Below are 25,754 nucleotides of genomic sequence, written 5' to 3' on the forward strand. Positions count from 1 at the left end.
ATTGTCCTGCGGCAGACGGTGGAGAAGCTCGCTGTTGAATTTGCATATCAACGCTCCGTTATCTGCATAAGATCCAGCCCACTACACGGCGGCCGCTGATTGGCAGTGAGATGCCTAATGACTTGCATGCGAACCTTGCCTTATCTGCATATTAGCGTCCGGCTTGGCCGGCACTATCGGTAGTGGGGGGAGGGTGGGAAATCCTATCCTACAGATAATAAAAGTAAAAATGAACACTGGTGTGCAGTGAATACATTGAGGGAAGCCGGAGGGGGTGGAAACTAGGGAATATGTTATTGATTTCTGGAGAGAGAGTATAGGGCTCATTTGCATACTCGCCACGCGCAGCCGCCATCTTTGTTATGAGGGGGCGGGCGGCAGCTCTGGCGGACAGACGACGGGGCTGCAACAGGGCAAAAGGCGGGTTTGTGGGTTGGGGGGGTTTAGGCAAGAGCGAACTGATGAGACGGCGTCTGAACCAGTCGCACAGGTAAGCCCGCGTTAAACCGTGCGGAACGAGCCCTTTCCGTGTGCGTTTTGTTTTTGTGCCTCCCCCCCTTGGCTCTCGTCCTGCTTGGCGCTTCCGCCCCTGCGGGGCGGCCGGGGTGGCCCCGCGCCCGGCGCGCTCGGCTGCATTGGAGCTGCATGGCTGCTGCACGAGACCGCCGGTGCGACTGCGCATGCGCGTGGCGCTCCCAGCCAAACCACACACACTCTGAACCGTGGTGGTTGCGGGATTTTTCACACCCCCTCCTCTCCTGCCCCCTTCAAACTACAAGTGTGGCGACCTCGCTGGATGCTTCACGGCAAGGTAGGTCTAACTCTGGTTTATACTGATCCAAAAGACACACTGAAATTATTTTCTCTTGAACCATGCAGAGAGATTTTTCCCCCCAGAAGTTTGCATAGTTCAGCTTTATTTCCCTGCCTCCAACGTGGGCACATTTCTCCTTAGGGGGAAGAAAACAACAAATGAATGCATGCAGCTGTTGCTGCACTTGCTTTCCTGCTGCATTGTTGTAGCTGCAATCCATATTCAGAATTCTAGATCGTCTGCCCATGTGTGTTTGTGAGCAGGTGATTTTTTTTTTAACAAAGAGTGCACAGTTCAGTTAGATTTGACTTGATGCATCAGTGTTAATAATTTATTGATTTTGCAAATTTGAATGTTGATATGCACCCAAATGGACTGCATGCCTGTTGCTACCCATGAAATACATGTCCTGGGGGAATACTTACCTAATTTTTGATTATCTTTCACTCACTAGTTCCAGTAAAAATTCTGAACAGCATGAAAACCTGTATACTTGTGTTGTACAGTACCTAATTTGTGGGAATATGTCTGATACGGGTCATTTGAGAAATTGACTCTGATCTGCACAAACTGATGTATATTTTATGAAATAAAGTATATGCATGTGGCAAGAGAAACAAAAAAATCTGATTCTTTTACTTAATGTTAAATTTGATCAGCTATTCCTGCTGTTGGTTTTGAATCGTGTAAATCTCTCGAGATTAATCCAAATCCCTTGGGTGGCAAATATAAAAAAAATCCCTCACTCATCCAAAGGAAGTCTCTCCAAGCTGTACAACTGACATTTCTTTGAGGAGTTTGGGTTCTCAGTGCCGCAATGTTTGGGAAATTAAAGCTATATCACAGCATTGAGCCATTTTTAATTTTTATGCCAAGTTTTTCCAAATATTGTCATAAATGCAATTTAAAAACCCTAAACAAACATGCCTTTTACTGATCTGAGATGGCAACTGGGAAAGGTTTTTGAAGAATGACGTCTAAGGTGAATTCACCGCTCAAATGCAATCTCCACTTTTACAGATACTGGTGAAAATGGTGTTTACAGCAATTTTTCACATTGGTTATCACCTGACAATATTCATATAAAGTAACATAGCATTTGAAGATTGTTTAATGTCATTTTCAGTAGACAAGTGTAAAGAGAACAAAGTAATTGTTACTCCAGGTTGTTGCAGCACCAAAACAAAACACAGAAGATAAAGAACACAATAATAAAAAAGCACAATAAATATATAAATACATATAATAACTTACATACACTGGAAGTGACACTAGACACAGGAGCATATGTACATAAGGTGACTGACAGGATATGAAAACGTGGTAGTTGGGGGTGTGACAGGGTGGGTTAGTGGGTGGAGGTGTTGATCAGGCTTACTGCTTGGGGAAAGTAACTTTTTGATCTGGTGGCCCTGGCATGGCCTCCCTGATCGGAGTGGGACAACAGTCATTGAACAGGGTGGATGGGATCCTTCATTATGTTACTGGCCCTTTCTGTATGTATATTACACATTTTAAAGCATTAATTTGTGTCGATCTACCAACGGTGAAGGAATGTTGTGAAATTCAATTAATTACATCTGGAAATTTGTGCGTTTGGCCCACAGTTTTTGAATAGAAGGAACTTGAAGGCCATTGAGCAACACTTTCTCAAAGTGCAGTCACTTTCTGAACTTTGGCCCCTTTTTCTCCAGTTTCCGCTGCAGATGATTGTGATAAAGGTATTTATTTGTTCTTCACCTCAATGAATTGAGTGAGCAAAGAGTCAGAGATGGTTAATGAATACTGCCTTGCTTCCGTTACTGTTATTTCCCAAAAAGGTAAAGGATTCATGTGAAGTTTGCTGACGGCACACCCAGTTTGAAAGAATCTGAAATTGCATAATAATTATGTCCAGCAGTACTTATCAGAAAGGAAAAAAGGGACAATTTGTTCCAATCTTTTAGTGTGCCTGTGAATCTTCTTGCACCTGCCATTGATGCCATGTAAGTGTGAACCCTGTTCATGATGACTGTACTGGCATAGTTCTAACATCTTCATTGCTGTCTGCTGGGACTAAACTGATGATCCCTTATGTCAGCTGAATTAAGAATTTGAATTTGTGGTTTTCCATTGTCTTGAGAAAGAAGAGGTAATTCTCAATCTGAGAGGCTGCTATGTGGAGAATATGAAGAAAACTCAAGAATTGTGACTAGGAAGGGCCTGAGATCTAAACTGGAGCAAGCAAGGAGTCTACAGCCATACCAATAAGCTTGCTTATTTTAATTGCAGTGTTTGGGCAAAATACCATAAGCCTGTTTCACTTCAGCTGGATCCAAGACTTGAAAGTTCTGATTTTGTGTGGTGTCATGCTACTGGAAATGATCAAATAAGGGGCAAAATCCCTTAATTCTCCTTCCAAAACCACCTCCTTTTTGTAAGTTTGATTTACAAGATATTAAAGATTATTAAATACTAAAATCATAAGAATTCCTTCTAAAAGTCTTTCATAAAGTCTCTTGAAATACCTTTCCTTCCCAAGCTTTTTGTTGCTCAACTAAAATCAACAAAGCTCGGTGTAAGATTTTGTTTGTCACTTCAGTGCAGCACTTGGTGCACTGTACCTTCTTAACATAGGAAAAATGAGTAAACCATATGGCAGTTTTAACTGTATACTATTGGACATCTTGGCTGCTTCTTTATCTAAAGTCCCCATCCCTGCCTGATTCCATATTTTTATGCTTTAGAATCCAAAAAAACAATTGGAAGCAGTCAATAATTGATGATTGAATATCCAGGACCATCTTGGAGGAGAATTCCAACTACTTATGTGCCTTTGAAGAAATGTTTCATCTCAGTCTTAAATGGCTATTTATCCTGAGATTGTACTTCCTATTTAGAGGCAAGAGAAGTGCCATCCTGTTAATTTTCTTTAGAAATGGGTGTTCCACAGAAATCGCCCTTCATTCTTTGAGATTCATGCCCATCATCATCTTCAAAGTGCAGTTGCCTCATTCGGATGATCCTTTCATTGCATTGTCCTTTGAAATGGAAGCTAAAATGATGCATGGGTCTATCAAGTGTGGTTTGTGCAAATTCTGTACAGGTGTAACAATGCATCAATCTGGCCACCAGTTTCTTTGCAATGGAGGCCAACGTGCCATTTCCTTTCCTAGTTTTTGTTATGGACATAGACAGCAGAATTCCTCTGATTGCTAAGCTTCTTGCAATTTTATTCTTCTGAAACATTTTAATATCAAGTTTCCCTCTTTAGACTCCACCTACCACCATCTCCTCCGCTCACTTACCTTGCCTCTTCCTCTCTGTACACTTTGCACCTCCTCACAACTTGCGTTTATTGTAGCAAATGTGAGAGACATATATATCTGATACAGCGTAGGATGGTTTTCCAGTGTTATCAGAATTTGCTACTTACTGCATTTTAAGATCTCCTTTTTTATGTCTTTCAATCCAAAGGAACTTTACAGCTCATTTTTGAATTTCTCTTGAAATATGTGTGTGCCTCATCCATACCTTCCAGGCCTCACTTTTTACATCTGAATTGACATTGCATTATATTATATTTGTTTTTCTCTATTTTAGATGTAGAACTGAGATAAATCCCAGCTCTTTATTTACAGCAGAATGGAAGTATCAGCATATGGCTATTGAGGTTGCAAAAGAGTTATAAGGTTACTTTTCTCAGCTTTCTTTGAAATGTCTTCCATCTAGGTTGACAGCAGTGTTTTCACAAAGAATGAGCCTGCTGCCTCAGGTGGGTATCCAACTTTCTGTAGTCTTATGGTCTTGTTCTTACACAGGAAATTTCGTTACAGTATTTGGCTATAAATGCAGGAGGTAATTATGACATAGTTGACTGGATATAATGAATTTAAACAATAATAATCCCTGTTGAACTTTTAAAATTTCTTTTCTATGGATTATTCTGGTTGATACATATTGTTGCCTTTCTAATGTTCTTTCTTTATAAAGGGCATTACAATGCAAGCAGCTGCTGACAACCATTGCTCAGTGAAGTTAATGCATATAAGCCTGATATTTGTTGGATATGCTTGAAGAAATCATCATTACAGTGTCATTTAGCACTTCTCTAGTTGATCCAAATTTACATGACCATCACCTCGTGAATCCTTTTTGACATTGTTTCAGTTGAGCATACAAGGATTTGAGTCAATTTTTCTTCCAGTAGAAATTCTAGTAATGACTGTGAACAAACAACTTCAATGAATTATGGAAAGAAGCTTTTTCAGGATGGTCAGTGTTATGTATGGGTGGAGCAAGAATGACAAGAATAGTTGGTTAAATGTTTTTACTGAGACATGTCAGTAATTGTACATGCTGGACAACTTGCAATATGGGAGTGACAGATCTGAGCCCGCCCGCCAAGACAAAAAGTGTGTCCACTTGAAAATCTGCGTAAAGGATGCCCAATTGATTAATGTGTGATAGGTCAGCCACACACACACTTGCAATATTCTCACAATCGATTTGATGCAGTGCCATCCGTTTTGCTCTTTAATCCTAATTTCTCTTCTTTCCCCCCCCCCCCCCCCAGTCCTCACTTGCCTACCTTTACCTTTTTAAGGATCGCTTCCTTTTTTTCCCCTTACCATCTTCAAACTTAGGTTTTCTGTGTGGCACTTCACGTGCTGTAGTGTGGTATTAATATTTTGAAAGTGGTGTGAAATCACTACTGAGCTCTCCATGAACTGTATCTGAATAGAAAAAATTTAGTGATTGAAATGTATCTTTTAAATAAAATATGTTGATTTTTTTTCCATATAAAGAAATGCCCGGGACTTCCTGAAGCAATTTGTTTTAAAAGCAGTTATCATGGGGACTAACAATATTTTAACTTTTCATGAAACCTACTATGATTTGAATGTTGCCATAGTTTTATATAGATTTATTCTTTTCATATCACTTTCTTTTTGAGCAATTTCATTTGCTTTTAAGTTATTGGAACTGACTTCACAACTGTCACACTGTTTTGAATTTGGTTATTGTGAAACAGTTGCCTGCCATATGATTATGGTGCGATCTTTGGTTTATTGAATATCTACTACTTTGCTTCCTGTGTTTTGTTTGAAACCTATTACCATGGAAATGTGTGTAATATAAAATTAAAGAAAATGTATACATAAATAATATACCAATTAAAATTTGTTTGAAAGTGAATACTTTTAACAAAATTGTTTTACTATTTTTGGCACTGGGTAGATTTGTATCAGTACCTTTTAAATCCATTTTAGGCCATTTCAGGGCAAAGCTATGTTACGCCTGAGCCATTGTTATTTGAAAGCACATATCATGAGTTCATCACATTTACTCCATGTACAATCTAATACTGTTAAGAAATAATCAGACATTATATACTTGTAAACAAGGCCAGAAGTAGGAAGATCGTTAGTTGGTGCCAGAGGGAGAGTTTTAGAGTTTTGGATTATTGGGCTCTCTTCTAGGGAAGGTTGGACCTGTATTACAGAAACGGTTTGCACCTGAACTGGAGGAGGTCTAATATATGAGTGGGAAGGTTTACTAGTGCTGCATGGGTGTTTTAAACTAAAGTAGCAGGGAGGTGGGTACAGAGCACAGGGACAGATAATGGAGTGGTTGTGAAGAAAGATGTTATGCAAGGTCAGGAATCAAAAGGTTGAGTATGGTGGGATTAATTTTCTGAGCTGCGTATATTTAATTGCAAGGAGTATTGTAGGAAAGGCGGATGAGAGAATAGATCAGCACGTGGAATTATGACGATTGTAGTCATTAGTGAGACCTGGTTGCAGGAGGGGCAGGACTGGTGGGATTCAGTTGTTATAGATGTTAGAGTGAGAGGGCTGGCATTACTAGTCAGAGAAAATCTCACAACAGTGCTCAGTCAGGACAAACTGGAGAGGCTTTATAATTGAGGAATACGAAAGGTATGACCATGTTAATATGATTACATTATAGACCACCCAACTGTCAGTGGGATTTAGAGGAGCAGATTCATAGAGATACTGCAGACAGTCACAAGAAATGTAAGGTAATGAATTTTCCACATTGATTGGGACTCCCATACTTTAAAAGGGTTAGATGGAAAGAGTTTGTCATATGTGATCAGTAAGTTTTCTGATGGTAGTCTTTTCCCTTGGAAAGTTTCTAAGGAAGGCTTTCAAAGCTTGCAGCAGGATCTGGACCAGGTTGAAAAATGGCTGATGGAATTTAATGCAGTCAGTTGTGAGATGTTGCACATTGGGAGGACCAGCTAGGGTAGGTCTTTAATGGTGAGCAGTAGGGCACTAAGGAGTACAATTTTTGGGAATACAGATCCATAATTCCTTGAAAGTGTCATTAACAGTAAATGGGGTCATAAGAAAGCTTTTGGCACATTGGCTTTCAAAGATTATTGAGTCCAGAAGTTAGGAAGTTTTGTTGAAGTTGTATAAGCTGTTGATGAGACCTAATTTGGAGTTTTGTATGGAATTTTGGTCACCAACCTTTTTGAAGGATATAAACAAGATTGAAAGAGTACAGAGAATATTTATAAGGGTGTTGCAGGGACTTGAGGATATGAGTTATAAAGAAAAAGCTGAATAGATTAGGACTTTATTTCCTAGAACCTTGAAAATTGAGGGGAGATTTGATCGAGGCTGACGTGTATTCTCTGTGGGTCTTGAATGTACAGTCGAGGATTACAGAAGTAAACTTGATTTATTCAGTAGTCTTTGACTAACCTATGACATGGTTGGATTTGATTGAAGTTGATTGGTAGTAAACAGGCAATTAAGTGTCTCTCTCCTGTACTAAACCACATCCCTTAATTCACAAGTATGTCAATTTACTGTATCTCTTGAATATGTTCAATTATTGAGCCTCCTCTGGGTGGAGAATGTCAAACATTCACTATCCCCTGGGTGAAGCTGTTTTATTTCTCATCTATCCAGAATAGCCAGCCAGTTATGTCCAGACCTTGAGCCCTGGTTCTAAACACACAGCCAAGGAAAACATGTATCTATCTTCAAATTCCATTAAGAGTCTTGTATCTTTTAGTGAGATCAGTTTCTTGTCTTTGTAAATTGAGGAGCTCAGGCCTAAACTGGTTCTTAAAATAATAATCCTATCTCAATAATCAATTTGTATAATGAAAATACTGTACTTAATCCATTCCTACTGTTTTTAATAACACATTTGGGCAATGGAAAAGGAATGGTGCAGAAAAAGTCAAGCTGACTAAGCTTAGTGTGAATCAGTTAGTATCTTACTCTCTAAAAATCCTTTGTTAAACTATAACATAATCCTAGGGAGGCAAGTTATAAATGAATATTTTAGAAGGATTCCTGTTTATCAAGTCTATTGACCCTTCAAAGAATTCACTAAAAGCACAAATGGTATGTTCAATACAAAGCTTTCAGATGCTGTTTGGTAAGGCTCCATGGAGGATGATATCAAGATAAGAGCATATGATTGGATAGCAAATTGGATTCAAATATGGCTGCAGAATTAAAACTTTGCTAGGGAGTAGTTTTAGGCACAATGGAGGCTGCAGAATTTTTAAAAGCTGTTAACAAGGCTGTAAATGTTTTGTTATGGGAAGGGATTTGCGAGGCTGAAGTTGCTTTCTTTGGAATAAGGAGAGCTGAGGGGAGATTTTATTTGAGGTGTTGAACATCTTTGCAGGCCAAGGGCAATAAATAGAATAATATAGCTGGAAGGATATGAAAGAAGTTGTCTTCTGGGCGTGTGAGATTCAGAAACATTTTTAACTGTTTTTAAAAGATGCCCATTTTTGGGGTGATCTGCAGGGCTATGGGCTAAGACCTGGGAGATAAAATTAGCTAATTTCTGCTGTGGTATTTCTAGTCTCTAAAAGGGAAAGACTCAAATCTATTGTAAAGAAGTGGTAACAGGATACTTTGACTGTTCAATTCCTTTAGCTTCTGTGTGGATTTATTAAACATAAAACAAATCTATTTTTTAAGGTCATAACGAGCAACATAAATCAGGGTAACCAATGCCTTTTTGAGCCAATGTTGTACCTGTACTTCCAGGAGGTTTCCAAGATTGTTAAGTAAAATTAATCACCTTAGATTGAGGATCACAAAGGCCTGGATGAAGACTGGTTGGTGGACTAACAGCAGGGGAGTAGTCAAAGGGCCACATTTGGATTGGGAGGCCTGTGGCTATTGGGGTCCATTGGTGAAAGGTTGTGGGAATACAGCAGTTCAGAATTTATTTCAATGCCAAGGGATTGAAAGTTGAAGGTGTTCAGAAGGACCTAAGTATCATAGTACATGAATGGCAGGAAGTCACCATAGAGGTATAGCAAGCAAGAAGGCAGGTGGTATCAGCCATTTGTTGTTGGAGGATTTGATAGCAAGGGCATAGGTTATTTATTCTAATTGTATAGGGACCTGGTAAGATTGCATTAGGAATACTTTGTACTAATCTGGTCTCCTAGCCCAAGGAAGAAAAACCCAGGTGGGTTTTTACAGATTCTGTTTCCTCTTGCTTGGCAAAAAAAAGTGTTCATGTGTAGGCTAATGGGGAATGTGAAAGGGAAATTGGAATTAGTGTATGGGTGCCTGATGGTTGCCATGGCCATGCTGGGCTGAAGGGATCTCTTTCTATGCTATAAGAGATAAAATATGATAAAAGTTTATCAGGTTGATTTCTGGGGGGGTTAAGTTTGTTGTATGAGGTGAGGCTAAGTAAATTGCTATTGTATGGTCTTAGATTTAGAGTGAGAAGTAATCTTATTCAAACATGGAAAATTCTTTATAGCTTTGACAAGGTAAATGTTTTTGAGTTGTTCAGGGCAGTTGGCAACTGCTTCGAAATAAGAGATTGGCTGTTCAGGGATGATTCTTTGACCAAAGGCAGTGGAAGTTTCTACTGATTAGGGTTCTGGAGGTTCTGTCACATGAGTATAATCAAAACAGATTGGTTGATTCCTTTTATTACTAAAAGTCTATGGACATATGGTTGCACAGAAAGATGATGCCCCCATGGAACGTGTAGATTTTCTCCAAGTGCTGTTTCTTCCCACAGTCCAAGGATGTACCAGATAGGTTAATTGGTCATTGTAAATTGTCCTGTGATTAGGGTAGCGTTAAATCGGGGTTGTTGGGGGTTGCTGGGTGGTGCAGCTCAAAGGGCCAGAAAGGCTTATTCCATGCTGTATCTCTTTAAAAATAATAATTAAGCATCATCTTATGGAATTATACTTAATACAGAAGGAAGCCAGTTTGTTCTTTGTTTCCATGCTGGCATTTAGGTGTAATACCATTTACCCCTTTCCCTGTATTGTCGCATCTTTCTCTCTCTCTCTCTCTCCCTTTAATTCTCATTTGACCCTTTTTGCCATTAACTACATGAGGGGGTAATTTTCAGCAGCCATTTAAGAAACCAGTGCTTGTTTTGAAATGTGGCAAGAAACCCAGGCCCCTTGAGAAAATCAATGTGGCCATGAAAATGAACATGTAAACACCAAATGACAGCACCCAGAGTAAGGATCAAACCCAGGTAGGTACCTGGAATTGTGCTGTCTTTGGGAGCAAGTATGAAAGCTAAATAGCCTACACAACTAATTCATGTTTTATAACATTTGTAAATTTTAATATTTAGAACAAAGGAACTAAGAATGTGGGAGACAGTGCGATATAATAAGTTGTGTATAAGTTTCTAGTCACTGGATTAGTAGTGAATTAATTTCCTATCAGTGAAGTTTTCCCCTTTTGGTTGGAAGGATAAAAAGGAAATAAATGGGTTAGAGGAAATGATACAATCTGGGAATAACATTAAAAATTACACAAAAGACTAGCACTATTTGATTGAATAGAAATTTGTTCTTGGTCATTAAAGCTAAAGATGATTACACAAGTGGTGCCTACACATTAAAATCCACTTCTTTCCATTAAATGACAGTTACAAAATTTGAGAACCTGATGAATACATTGCTCATCTGTTTCCACGCTGTGTGATTAGACCAAGTGACTGAAAAACTAACTTCTGGTCGATTAAATTTCAAGATTCAACCAAAAGATGTAGGGTTCTTTCTGGATTCCACTATCAGGAAAAATTAGGGAGAAGTGTAGTGCCTTGGAAATGTGTTCCTTCAAGTCAAAATCATGGACCATGAGCCCCCGCCCCTCCCCCCCCCCCCCCGCAGCATAGGGAATACCTTCACCAGAACTAGTTCAAGAAGATGACTTAGCTACCCTCTCAAAGTCACGTAAGAATGAGCAATAAATTTCTCTGTGACACTTGCGTCTTCTGAAATGATCAATTACAAATTAACTTGTTTCTTTTAATTTTTGATTTGTATGATTGTCTTTTTTACAATATTTACTCATTAAAATAATATGTGTCAAGTATACAGTCAAGTTACTCAATAATGCACATTTAGTTGTCGGCGTCTCATTGAAACAATTGACATGGAGTGTTTCTATTTCTAGAGGCCCCTTTTGGGTTTGAGTTTATTTGATATTTACAACTGTCGACGGCATTAATGGACTGCATTAATCTGCAACTATTTAAATATTAAGTTTGTTTTTACAAACTATAGCTAATATAACAGCTGTGCCATTTTGAAATAAAAAAATATAATGCTGAACAGTTGTTTGCAAAATACCTTAATTAAACTTGTGCAATGAAAATGGCTGATAGTTGGCATGCTGAAGATTAATTTTGCAAAATCTTTTCTGCTATAGAATAGTGGGCATAAGCCTGTATTAGTTTAATTCTGTAGTAATAATGAAAATCTTTCATTGCTGTGGCATTCCCCACTGGTTAGGAGAAATAGTGATTACACTGCAGTTAAATGCATCCTTTTGCATTCAGTTTGTGAATTGCATTGAGTGAAATAAAATTTTGGAACAGAAGAGCTTGAGTATTCTAGTTTTCTTAAGTGTTTATTAAATTCAAGACTAACCAAAAATAAAATAAGTGGGTGGTTTGGCCTCTCCCCATTTATGATGTGGGCCCCTGAGATAGCTCTCTGCAGTGCAGACAAGGCAGCCATTTTGTGCACTCTGCTGGTACTCTGACTTCCTCCATTATACAAAGAGTTTAACAGCTGGAATCATGTGACCAGAAATCTCTTTAGAACCTTAGATGCTTCCTTTCTCTACCTACTTTAACCTAGTCTGCTTCACACATTTAAAAAAAAGTGTGCAAGAGGATCTCTATTCTTACAATTATCTCACAGGAAAGCTATTAAAATCAAAGTGTGCAATGTGATGTGTCATAATAGAGAAGGACATTTTTTCATTTTCTGTGAATCTAATACCTTGCATATTTTTTATGGGTAGGTTTAATAAATATAGATTTTATTCTCTACTTTGAAATTCCCAATGGTATAGATAAATGCCCAGTGGGGGGAAGGTTTGTGCAGCTTTTGGTAGTTTTCAGAAATCTGCAACAAAAATATCTTATCATTTGCAATGTTTTTTTGTTTACAAAAGGCAAAGGATAAAAAGAGTAAATTTATTTTATATGTATCTATTTTATCCTAATAGAAAACTGGCAATGCAGTTTGACATTCATTTAAGATTTGTATTTCTCGGTGATCTGTAGTTGTGAAATGTGATCGTTAGTTATTATATCAATAATATTTCAACATTTACCTCACACAGATGACTAAAATCCCAAGACCTTAGTGTTTTCACCAGTGTCTTTCAGTTGACCTTGCAGCTTTCCAGTTCATACCCAGTACAGTTTTCCTTTTTGATGTGGTATTATCCATGTTTGTTTGTCTCCAATTTTGCAATGAAACGTTAAATTATTGTATCGCCTTTGATGCAGTAAGCTATCTGAAGTTGATTTTTTTTTGCTTTTGAGGTGTAGTGTAGACCTGAACAGACTATTCTTTTAAAAGTGCATGCATATCTTAAAGAATATCACATATAAAGAGCACGCGTGCATGTACAGAGGATAATGCACGTTGGCCAGAGTCTATATTTCACAATTGTTAAGATGTTATAACTAAGGGGTGCTGTGAATGTGATCTTTCTCACCAGTGAAATCCAGTGAAGTGAAAAGCAGATTGTGCTGCTGGCTGTGTGCTTCATACAGTAAGAAGAAAATGCAACACAGAAAGGGAGAATCTAATAGCTTGAACTTCTAGATTTAAAATGTTAATGATTGTTGTGCCGGCGATGAGAGTATGATGTAGATAAGATTTGAGTTGGTTGGGGTGTCATTTGCTTTGATGATGGACCCTCAAAATACCTTGACAGGGTAACGTTCTATTTCTCAAGTTTTTTTTAGAATTGTTTAATTTTAAAATGCCAAGATCTGAGATTTGATATCAAGGGGGGGGAGGGGATCCCTGTTTATTTTGGTATTATTGACTTTTAAATTAATAAGTGTTTAGACAAAAGTAATTTGGAAAAGATGGGAGTCATTCATATATTGTGGTTCATGATATAGTCAAATAATGGGTTCAAGGGCTGAGACAGATCTTGCATTCTGGCAATTTCCTCCTGTATGTTCTTGAAGTGGGGCTTCTTTTGTTGTTTTTCCCCTCCCTCTGGTGCCTGGTGGTTCTAATAGCCGTCTGGCTCTCTCTGGCATCTTGGAATCTCTGGCCTGGATTGCCAGGAAGCAGCAAGTAAACTTGCACTGTAGAATCCTGTTTGCTAATTGCCTAGTGTGACTGACAGGCAGTTGACGTCAGTGTGGGGCCGCCTCTAGACACATCTGCTATGCTGTAGTTGCACACCCAACAATCAGAGCTTGCTGTCTGCTGGTAAGTCCTGTTGTTGTTATGTGGTTGTGTGCTTGCAGCTATCTGACTGTAGCAGGCAAAGAATATTGTGTAACATATACACACACGCCCCAACGTTCACACCCACACCAAAGCTAAAGTGAATGAATCATTGAAGGGAGATGATGCAGGGTAGGAAACCATTTTCTAGTAAGTCTCTGTAGAGAAGTCACTGTAAGTGAGGATGAAGCTACAGTAACCTCAGCTGCTGTGTCTCGGCAACCTCAAAATGGCTGACATTTGTTGTGGCTGTTTCCCCCTCATGCAAAAATGCCTTGAGCAAGTTTCTGTGGTTTATTTAAGGAAGTGCAAATATCACATATCAACTTTTATAAGCAGGTAAGCAATATTAAATATTTATTGCTTTTTATGTCTAACCAACATCAGACAGCTTTTCTCTCCTGTTGTTTTCAATGTTTTTCTGTTTTTTTCAGAGTTTTGAGTTTTTCTGTTAATTTTAAGCGTAAACTCTTAAATTTAAACATAGTTATGTCCTGCTGATTGTATATCATGAATTTTTTTGCGATGTTTCTTGAAAAACTGTTTTGAATTTAGTCTACTGGAACCCTTCTGAAGGACCAAAATGGCTGCTAAATGGAGATTCAGCGCCTACTTAATCAAAATTCTAGGATTTGGGACTATGAAAATGGCTGTTAAAATCAAGTGAAGACCGCTTAATGTGGTTGAGTGTTTATGTGAATTCACAGGACTTAACCCATTCTCAACTGGTGCACATCAGTGTCTTATTATTTCTCTCTGGTAAGTAATAATTGTGGCCACTTGGAAGGCTGGTGAGGGGATCGGCAATTACTGGTTTAGTCAATCATTACCAGACAAGGAAAAGCTGTATTCTTTTTGTGTTGAATGGTGCAAGAGTGGCTGTTCAGTAATAGTTTATTTTGAAAAGGAATTTTCTGCAAATTTTGAAATCTAGACAGCTCCAGAACCAAGAATACTGTTGATTTTATGACGGATAGATGAACGATACTCTCCCATAGTTTTGCAGCCATCATAGGATTCTGAAGAGGGAGGGGTTGGGATGGGTGATGGGAAGAAGGCAGTTGGTGAAAGTCACCAAGGATATGCCTTCTTATTGCTACCATTAAGGAGGTGGTACAGGAGCCTTGAAGACACACATTGTTTCAAGAAGAGCTTCTTTTCTTGCGCCATCAAATTGCTCATTCCATCAGGATGGACGATGAACACATGAGCACTACCTTGTATCTTTTCCCTTCTTTCTGCACTAATTTAATTCAATTTTTTATATATACTTGTAATTTATGGTCATTGTTATGTAATGAAGTTTACTGCTGCTGCAGAACAAATTTCACACTATATGCCAATGATAATAAATTTGATTCTCAATGTAGTTAACACATTTTAGTTTAGACTTGTGTTTTAACTTTTTATTATATGTTGCTACCAATAAAGTCTTGTATTTAAATATTATAGCAGAGTTTTTAATGTTTGATTAATATTTTAGTTAGTAATTTTCTTAAACTAACTTTGCCAGTTGACCACACACTCACTTTTCATCTTGCATAATGGTTATGCTGGTGCCAGATCCTCAACACAGTCTTCAAAGCTGCAATCTCTCTCAAGCCTCCAGGATCTTCTCATTTGAGTCTTCCTATGTGGTGTTTTTCCATCATGCGCTGCACGAATCCATAATACAAAGGCCTGGTCATCTATGAATGCTCATTGTTGCTTTTGTATTCTTTTTAAATAGACTAAATTTTTTTTGCTAGTAACCGTCCTCTATATTTGAATATTTCAGGGAATCCTTTGACATGCCTTCTGTTTTTCCAATGTTTTGTGGTATAGCCAAACACAATTTTTAAAAAAACATGGTGCTAATGAATTTTCCTTTCCTTCATTCTCCATTCCAAAACAAAACACACTAAGAAACTATTTTAAAAATGTCAATTTCTATTTAGAATCTTCTAGAATGATTTGTAATAAAGTACATTTGGTTTTATTATTTAGAAACTGGGAAATTTGGCTAAGACGGTAAGGTAAATATTCATTTAATGATAATTCATTGTTGACTCATAATCTTGTATTCCAGTGCGTGTTGACACTATCCACAATCATTTGAATAACTACTGCAGAAAGCACATGCAGTGCTTGCAATATTCCGTAATACTAATCAGGAGCTAAAGTTGGATATTTCTTTTGTCATTTTTCACAACAAAAGTGTTTTTGATTCCTATTTATTGGCATTTTGATAGCTGTCCAAAGTAATGAATAAGTGAAATTTCGAAGTAACAATTACATTTCTATTTTTATTCACCATTGATTTCAAATCAATAGTATTTTTGATTTTTGGAAAAACACAGGTACGTAATAATACTTTGGTTTAGTAATACCAATTTAAAATAATGTCATTATCCATTCAGCATTAATGATATACAATCCTTCAACTTTTCTTTTATCTACTTTAGGCTTTTACCTTAATGGAATGTTTCAATTTAAAATGCCATAATAACAATATAATTTTGCAATCTGTCAGATATTATTTAAAGCTGTAACGTTTACTGGATGTTATTGTTTAAAGACAATATACACTTAGGTTTTTGTACAGGTACTGTTGAAAGCTAACCCCAGTATCCACTTAAGAGGCAGATTACATATAACTGTTAACACTTCCAAGTATTAAAATCGATGTTGGCATCAGATTTTAAATAAACCCATAAAACTGGTTAAATGGTAACATTTTCTAGAGCTCACCTTTGACCAGTCAAGTGGGATACAAGTACTTCGTTAGTTATGATTGGCTGTATGATATTCTGAGTTAGGAATTTGTGCTCCTTTTTTTTTAAGATGTACTTTTGGAATGCTAAAATTTTAAATGCTAAATTACTAAATTTTTTACAATGACCTGTTTTCTGGAATCGCATTCTTTGCAATTGCATTTGTCATCCATAAGGCAGAACTTCACATCTAGATTTGCCTCTGGCTGAAGTGTTTATTAACAAATATCTCATTTATTATACTCATCTCACTTGATGAGTATAAGCACAGATTTTAGTCACCTAACATCTTGTTTGAATTGAGATTTAAAGTTGCTAGTGTTGATTTTTACCCATGTGAGTGTAAAATGCTCTAATTTTGATAAATATCAATTGACTTTCTCAAGCCAACTCACCCAGTGACTTCCCTGTTCGACTCCAGAAGCTTTGAAGATTGTTGAACAATCGGGTCTTGTGAGAAAACCAATAATTGTATGTTTATGCTATAAATTGTCTAATGAGTATAGTTCATGTACAGTTATTTTTCATAATTTTTGCTTAGGGTGTGTATAAAGTACAGCAAAGGGCAATCATTGTGTTTTATCTTTTGTATTCTGTGTGCCCAGGGATAAGGGAGAGCTGAAACGAAGGTCTAGATTATCATCTTATGGGCCAGACACATGCACAATAAAACTGGAATTTCACGTGTGGGTATACTGGAGTAATGAGGTTTCTATACTGACTAGCAAAAGGAATAGATTTAATGAATAGATTCAAATAGATTGACAAGTAAAATGCCGTCAGTAATGATTTTATTATTTTTACACTAAGAAAAGAAACTTAAGTTGTTTGGAGAACATTTTTTGAAGGGCTTGCAATTAATGTCCTAAAAGAACTGAGTTTCCTGTAAATAATTTTGTAATTGCATAGTTAGCCAGATCTTTTGACTATAGAAGATTACATACTTTGAATTTCTTGCCATACTCTACAAGCTTCTGACAAATTTAAGATGCAATATGTATTTTAAGTGTATTCACTAATTGGCTAACAGGCATGTTTATGTACTTTGTCATATTAAGAACTGAGGAAAAGGAATACATTTTCTTCAGACGTTGTGCTTGCTTTTCATTTCTTGGGAAACTTACTTGATTAGACCAAAACAAATAGTATGCTTTTGAAGTTTTAAATCTCAAATTTATTTTAGCCACTGTGGTACAGTAGTGTTTACAAGTGGGGAACAATACAAACTATTGAACATATTCATCATTCTTGCACTACATATAATGTTCACTGAGAACTTGATAGTGGTAAGGTTTATTTTTGCATGATTCTTAGTTTATATATGCAGATTCAATTAACTAAACCAAACTAGGGATATTCTGATGGCTTCACTGTTCTCTGCAAAAACAGGACATCTCAGTCTTTTAAAGGTAGAGAAGCTGGAGTATGCTTTATGATTAACTCATTATGGTGGTTCTGTCTTAATTCTGCTCACCTGACCTGGAACATCTAGTGGTCAAATTTTATCTACTGATGGAGTTTCCTGCCACCATCTTGGTAGCCTCAGGCCAAAGTCATGCAGGAAGTGGAAGAGCTGAGCACTGTGATCAACAATCATGAACCAACACACCCAAATGCCTTCCTTATCATTGCTGGGATTTTCAGTCAGTTCAGCTTGAAGAAGTCTCTGAACAACTACCACAAAGAATGCATACCGTGCTGTCCCACTCTCATATTTTGGAAAGTCCAATCACCTGGCAGTACTTCTACTCCTTGTGTATAGGCAGAGACTAAAGCTCGTGGCACCAGTGGTGAGAACCAAGAAGGTATAGTCAGGAGGCGAAGGAGCACTTAGAGGACTGCTTTGAGTTGGTGGACTAGACAATATTCAGGGATTCATCTTCAAATCTGAATGAATTTGCAACAGTTGACATGGACTTCATCCAGACCTATGTGGATGAGTGTGTGCCTTCAAGAGCATGCCAGATATACCCAAATCGAAAGCCACGGCTGTACCAGGAGATTAGTAATCTGCTGAGGGCTAGGTCTGTAGTATTCAAGACTTGTGATCCAGAACTATTGAAAGAGTCCCGGTAGAACCCACAGAAGGCTATCTTAAAGAGCAAAGAGATAATTTGATTGAAGTTGGGGATGAAATCGGATGCATGTCGGCTGTGGCATGGTTTGCAGGCCATTATTTCCTACAAAGCAAAACCTAACCTCAAGACTGGCTGTAATGCTCATTCCCAGATGTGTTTACTTGAAATGGAAAATAAAACTATATCCCTGCAGAACCTGGTGACCCTGTGAGCTCTTTCTCGGAGACAAAATATTTTTCAAGAGGGTGAACCCTCACGAGACGTCAGGGCCTGATGGTGTAACTGAGAAGGCACTGAAAACCTGTGCCAACCAACTTTCGTGTTGAAAGACATCTTCAGTCTCAGTGCTGCAGTCAGGGGTTTTCACCTGTTTCAAAAGGGCAACAATCATACCAGTACCCAGGAAGAATAGGGTGAACTGCCTCAATTACAGTCGCCCAGTTGCACTCACATCTACTACGATGACGTACTTTGAGAGGTTGCTCATGGCCAGAATCACGTCCTGTCTAAGCGAGGACTGGGACCTGCTGCAATTTGCCCATTGCACAATAGGTCTGCATCTTATGCAATTAACAGCTTGGTCTTGGGTCACTTAGACAATAAGAATACCTGTGTCAGACTGCTGTTTATTGATTACAGCTCAGCATTCAACATAATCATGCCCTCATTTTTAATCATCAAGCTCCAAAACCTGGGCCTCTGTAACACCCTCTGCAACTGGATTGTTGATTTCCTCAGCCTATGCTTACCAGATTTGATCGCTGAAAATCAACACTGACAATAACCCAAAGGCAGCATCCATCATTAAGGACCCCATCACCCAGGTCATGCCCTCTTCACATTGCTACCATCAGGGAGGAGGTACAGGAGCCTGAAGGCACACACTCAATGATTCAGGAACAGCTTCTTCCCCTCTGCTGTCAGATTTATGAATGGACATTGGACCCTTGAGCACTACCTCAAGTTTTTTCTCTTTTTGCATTACTTAATTTTTTTATGTATCTACTTATTGTAAATTACTTTGTAGTTATTATGTATTGCAGTTTCTGCAGCCACAAAACAACAAATTTCACAATGTATGCCAGTAATATTAAACATGATCCTGATTCATTTTGATCCTGGTGTAAGAAGTATACATCAGCACCCTCAAGAGATTCAACTTCATTTTTCAACTAGGTCACATTGAATTATGACCCAGTGTTAGTGTTTTGCTTACTTTTTTGCGGATTTGACTGGGATTATATTTAGGGAGTAGAGTTGATAATTCTTAATGGAAAGAATTTGTGTATTTGTCAAATGTCATTTAATTCTGCTGAAAGATAACATTTGGCTGGGAATGGTGATCTGGGATGCTACATTCTTAATGCAACTTTATACAATTTTCAGGGATTGGGATACGGAAATTCAAAATGCATTCTCCAGCTTCAAAGATAAATTACAGAAGAGATATAACAAGTTTATATGAAATCCTAAGGTATAAAGTTGCTCTGGAAATAGAGCCAGCCTAATAAATAGGAAATATTGATTCCACATCTGTATTTTTCCAGTCATAATCATAGTATGTGATCAGGAGCAGAAACTGTCTTAACCATTTTCTCCAATTAATCTATGTAACCAGCTGTCAAAGAGATGTCTGGAATTTACAAGAAGTGCAGTGATCTAGTGAGTGACCTAAAAAAAAATGTTTAGGTAATTATTAGATTGAGTTTACTTTTGATAGTGAGGCGTTGCCTTTATTTTTCTTAATTAAATATCAGTAGATTTTGTTCAAAACATTAATAAGCAGTTTTAAAGTCTTAAGCTTGCATTAGAAGGAGGTTATTTCACTATTTTAGGCTTGTGATTATGGTGCTGTAGTGTGTACAAAATTGAAGTGGTGATAAGATAAAGTAGATCATTTTAAGCAGTTGTATTGAATTTCTTTTGCTTTATTGAAATAAATTGAATATCACTCTTCTCCCTTTTTGAACCACAACTACTGCTCTCTCTGGTTTTCCTTATGTTATGAGATTTAATGATATTTTACTGTTTTTGACTTTTCTAGTATTATGTTTACAATTTCTGAGGCAGAGGAAATAATGGGGTAAGGAATGTAAACCCAGGTGCTCAGTTATAGTCTTTGCATTAACCTGAAAAGAGCTTAGTTTAGTATGACTTATTTTGAAGACGGGGTATTTTAGTTATATTAGCTGAGTGTTCAAGAAAGCTGATGTTTGATTGTAAATTTCATTATTTTTCAGTTGTATCAATGTTTACTTTTTTCTGTTTACTAATACTGGAAGGTATTCTGCTCATCAGTTGCATCTCTGCATTGAACTGGTGATCTTCCAATATTGTGAATCACTGATTCGGGTTGCACTAGTCTGGACATGGGCGATGTGTAGCAAAATGGGTACCTACTTAACCTTTACTGCTTGAAGCAGATCAAGTATAGAATAGAAATATACTAAGAAGTGTGCATTGGATGATGGTTAATAATCTGGAGATCTAGAATCCAATCAACATAATCATTAATTTTGTAAAATATTTAATATTGCTCACTTTTTCTAAACTTCTCACTTGTATGATATTCCCTATAAAAACATATAAATCCATTCTTGGTTTGAAGATGGTAGGAACTTGCACTGATGATTAGACAGAAACCCAATAAACTGTTTTCCAGTTTTTGTTATGTAAAACTAGTAGTAGTTACTGATTTATTATATCACAAACAATGCAATATCTTTGCTTAAGTTATTTTCCTGGTCCTCCATATTCAAATTGGATAAGCAAGTAAGATTGCAATCATGACGATGTTGTGATAGTGCTTTCAAAGATTGCCACATCTATCAAGATGGATGGAGATTGATGTTAATCTGTCTGCAAATAAGCAATAGGCCTTTTAGGACATAAGCTAAGGATCATTTTATCCTAAGGGGTAGTGAATCTTTTATTTCCAGTGAGGTCTCTTTAAACAGTAGTTGCTTATATTTCAAGTTTGCTGTTCTTTTTTGCTTCTCTGGGAATCATTTGAGAATCATTTGTTCTTGGGTGGCTGACAAGCCATTGTGGGACTGTAGACTGTCACAAGACAAGCAGGGGGAGTAAAAGTGGATCATTGGAGAGATGGTGCATTTCATCATTTAGACTTGGCTTCTGTGTATTTCTATGGAATGGACTCTATTCTCAGTGCCATACTCATTTACCATTCTCAATTATCATAGATTTGTGATTCCCTTAAATCTCTGTGCTAGTTACACTCTCTCAGAGAAGATCATTCAGGTTTTTTTTGTTGTAGTGGAGTTTGCAAATTTATTTTGCAAGTCTGGTGTCGGGCATATGAACTGCATGGTTTGCTCTTGGGAGTCGATTAGAATCTCAATGCAGGAGATGTCGGCTTGGGAGAGGGCACTGACGTTGGTTCACTTATGCTGCCAATAGATTTGGAGAAGTGTTTTTATTCTCTTCTGTTCACTACTGGCATTCTGCCCAGTTGTTTAGCCTGCTTTGAGCTAATTATTAGCCTGGTTGCTTAGCAACTGTCGGCCGTCTCCTGGAGACGAAGGGAACTAATGCCTGGGGCAGCAGAAGTGCAGCTGAGCTGGGCGTGAGAGATGGCAACTGGAGTTGCAGCACATGCTGCGGAACTGAGCAGAGTCTGTGGGTACATGATCAATTAGGCACTGCTCAACAATCGGATACTGATTAGCATCTCTTGTATTTGTCATGCTTTTTTACGTATTACATAGTGCTAAAACTAGTCAAGTCTATGAGCAAGTGAGGAGAGATGACTAGTGCAGTGTGCATGTTCAGATACTCTGCGCAGCAGAATTTGCAGTGATTTCAGAAAACATTCTTTTTATACAAAATTATCCTTTTTAAGTACTGATTTTTCAGTTTTGAGGTAAAGCAGTTGTCATTTGCAGTACTTTGCTTATTTTTCAAAAGTATTTATAGTTTTAACAGGAAGTGTAATCATTGCTAGACCACAGAGGTTATTCCTTTTTGAAGTATAGGAGTAAAAAAAATGTTTTTTTATATGTCAATCTTGAAGCCAAACAGTCTGTTCACATTTTGACAAAGGATGGTGAAAAATGTAAACTGTAGTTTAGAGGTTAGCACCACGCTATTACAGCTTGGGACGTTGGAGTTTGGAGTTCAATTCTGACGTTATCTGTAGGGAGTCTGTACGTCCTCCTCATTGGAATGCACAAGTTTTCTGAGAGTCCTCCAGTTTCCTCCACAGTCCAAAGATGTATCGGTTAGTAGGGTAATTGGTTATTGTGAATTGTCCTGTGATTAAGCTAGAGTTAAGTTGGGAGTTGTTGGTTGACACAGTTCGAAAGGCCTGTTCTGCGCAGTATCTCTAAATAAATAAAGTGAATTGAAGAACATGAAGTCCATCCAATTCCAACAAAACAAAAGCAGAAGTCATCTACCTTTTGCACATTTACACCTATGAGCATTTTTCCTTCTTCTGTGTCCTGAACAAATATTTGTGAATAATAATAAATTGCCAAATCTCTGGAAACTTTAATTTTGTTTTTTTTAAATTAAAGTTGGTCTTTCTCAAATATATTTGTGCTTTATTCTCCTATTTTGACTACTAGACAAGTTTTTTTTGTTTAGGCTCAGTCGTTCAACAGATGGGCATGTTTGTGCTGATCCTTTTGCACATCTACTGAAATCTTACATGCCTGTATTCAAGGCAGTATTCTTCACTGCCTTGTCTATCTAAGTATCTCTCAAATGTGGTCATAATTTGGTATATATTTGTCAGGTCACGATTCGTGCTCCAGAAAAAGTGAGCCCCAGCTTATCCAATCTCTCCTAAACTGTAGCCCTCCAATTTATACAAACTCCTTGTGAATTATTTCCTCTACTTTCTCCAGTGCATTCATGACCGAGAGAGCTGCACATAATATTCTCTAGTGTATTCTAACCAGTGTTTTGTTAAGTTATTTGGATGAATATGTTTATTAGCAAAAGATTAATTCTACTAGATTGGTTAGTCTTTAATTATTAGATGTCTGCCGTCTGTGGTAATTGAATATTCTGGTACTCTTATCAAACATGTATAGGAAAACCCCAGTAGTTTTTCACTTGGGTTTAATTCATGGACCTGGAGTGATAATGAATGGATCAGATATTTTAAAAGTTTTTAATTACATTAAACCTTGTACTGATCAATACAAAGGTAACAAGTGGGATGAATGCATGACTGGTCCTGGTCTCCTGAGACATTCATATGATCAAAATAAGATGAAGTTAGTCTCAAAGGTAATGTGTAGTATAAATAAATTTAGAGAGGTTTTGTGTATAAAATGTTTAAAATCAAAAATCTGATGACCATTATTATCCATTTCTTTATTGTCATATGTTCAAAGCTATGTTCATTGTTACATAATTTCACTTTTAATGGTTGATCATTGATGTAGATTCCAGAGACTCCCTCCTTCCCTCCCCCCCATGTTATTCCTTAATGTCGGTAATTTCATATTCCATTTGATTTTGTTTTTCTTCTGATTTTATTTTAATAAAGTTGCACTGCACATACTGCTACTCAATGATCTGGCTGCATCTTGCAATGGAGTGTGATTGTAAAAATATTGTTTCCTGCGATTCATCGTTGTCTCAAGATCATGTGGCTTTTGAACCCAGCTCTTTGACTTTTAACTGTATTACAAAATAAAGTTAAAAATCTTGCCTGCAATACTATATGAAATTTTCATTTCTATAAAGTATTAAAGAATGATCTTGCATCTTCTGCCATAACAGCTTTAACTCCCAAGAAATATTTTTATAAATCTCAAGTGTCTCTGAAAATGCTGCTTTCTTGGCTACTTGGTATTTGAGGAGGGGTCCGAGAAGAGCTGTATTGGAAATTATAATTTCCCACGTGGAAAACCTAGATGGGCTTTTTCTTCAGAATGCCACAAATGTTAATATTGAACTGACAACGTTAGTGAAACCGTGTTCAGTTCTTGAGCCTCACTAATCTACTTCTTACTGTGATTCACCTTGCTGGAAGGTAGTCACACATTTATCTTGCCTCATATTCCAAGAAGCTTTTATTCCTAAATGAAAATGATAGCCTTCCAGCTAAACCAGAAACTGATTGTGATCTAGAAGCCGGTGCGGCCTTACTACCTTATTGCTACTCCCTCAACTAAATTATGTTGTATTGGATTGAAAGTCAAGTATGTCTTCTTTTGGACTGCATCGTTTAGCTGCTTTTTGCATCGGCTTACTTAGCCACTGAGGATATTGTATGCCTGCAGAACTGAATTTGATAATGCTAGAAGAATTAGCTCAATTAATTAAATGATTAATAGAGAAAATTAGCAAAGATGTTGCCTGGATTTGGGCACTTCAGTTACAGTATAGGGAAAGGTTGAATATGTTAGAAATGATTAGCTGTATTGCAGTTACTTTATGGTAATAAAGCGACATGTTGCAAATACTTGGGTCAGGCAGCATGTGGCTAGAACAACAGCATTAACATTCAAACCAAGACCTTTAAATGGGATGAGACAAAGTTAGAAAACAAGCAATTTTCAGAGGAGATGAAGCATTGTGAAGAATGTTAGGATGGCTACTGAGGATTGAATGCTACAAACTGATGGTGCTGACTGAGAGTTGAAGATTTGCTGATTGTAGATGATATGTCTGAAGGAGATGCGAATAGAGCAATGTACGAATTGTCAGATCAAGTGCAGTAGCTGGAAATCTAGAATAAAATACTGGAAATGGACAATAAATTAGGCAATAGAGAACATCAGTGGTTGGTTTGGTCTCCTAATTGTTGTATTGTGTAGTATAAGTGATGAAATTAAAGTCTATGAAACAAGTGGGCAGTAACTGTGGGGGCTAATGTCTACATCATAAACCCCTATAAAGTCCCATGATGGAAGTTAATCAACAAAAATCTAAAGTACATGCAATTTGGGCAATGTACCCAGTCAGTTTAATGGATGGCAGTCAATGAGTGTATTTGTACACCATTGAGAAATTTTGTAGTTGGAGAAAGTATTGGAGGGAAATGGGGATGGAAGAGAATTGGCAATATAATAATTGTAAAAATAATTTATGCTAGTCATGCTTGCATACCAAGAGTGGAGCTAAGTTCCTTGATCAGTTGCACACTAATTAATGTCTTAGACTTGACTGATTTGATATGCATTGCCAACTGTTTCTTAAATGAGCATTTTCCTTGCTAGTTTCATGCAATCATGATGCATCAGTGCTGCATATATAAAGACATTTTGGAGCACTAACTTTCTAAACTGATAGCAGATTCAATAAATAGAATTTTCTGTTTGCCAAGATATAATGAGCAGTGTCAGGCATATTTAACACGTTCACATATCTCGTGATTTATT

At 37.4% G+C, this 25,754-nt stretch overlaps 1 protein-coding gene across 10 annotated transcripts in view; it reads left to right on the forward strand.

Annotated features, from left to right (window-relative positions):
- The first annotated feature begins 273 nt into the window (after positions 1 to 273).
- Positions 274 to 25,754, forward strand: part of LOC140718971 (activating transcription factor 7-interacting protein 1-like) — a 158,406-nt gene continuing 132,925 nt past the window's right edge. For 3 of the 10 annotated variants that reach the window (XM_073033272.1, XM_073033273.1, XM_073033275.1), the window contains exon 1: positions 678 to 811. The gene's annotated coding sequence lies outside the window, so the exon portion shown is untranslated. Of the gene's footprint in view, positions 491 to 674; positions 812 to 13,660; positions 13,902 to 25,754 lie in introns of those variants that run through there. The other 7 variants (XM_073033271.1, XM_073033266.1, XM_073033274.1 and 4 more) reach the window with 5 other exon arrangements.

The sequence above is a fragment of the Hemitrygon akajei genome, chromosome 31 (assembly GCF_048418815.1).
Source record: "Hemitrygon akajei chromosome 31, sHemAka1.3, whole genome shotgun sequence".
NCBI classification, from domain to species: domain Eukaryota; kingdom Metazoa; phylum Chordata; class Chondrichthyes; order Myliobatiformes; family Dasyatidae; genus Hemitrygon; species Hemitrygon akajei.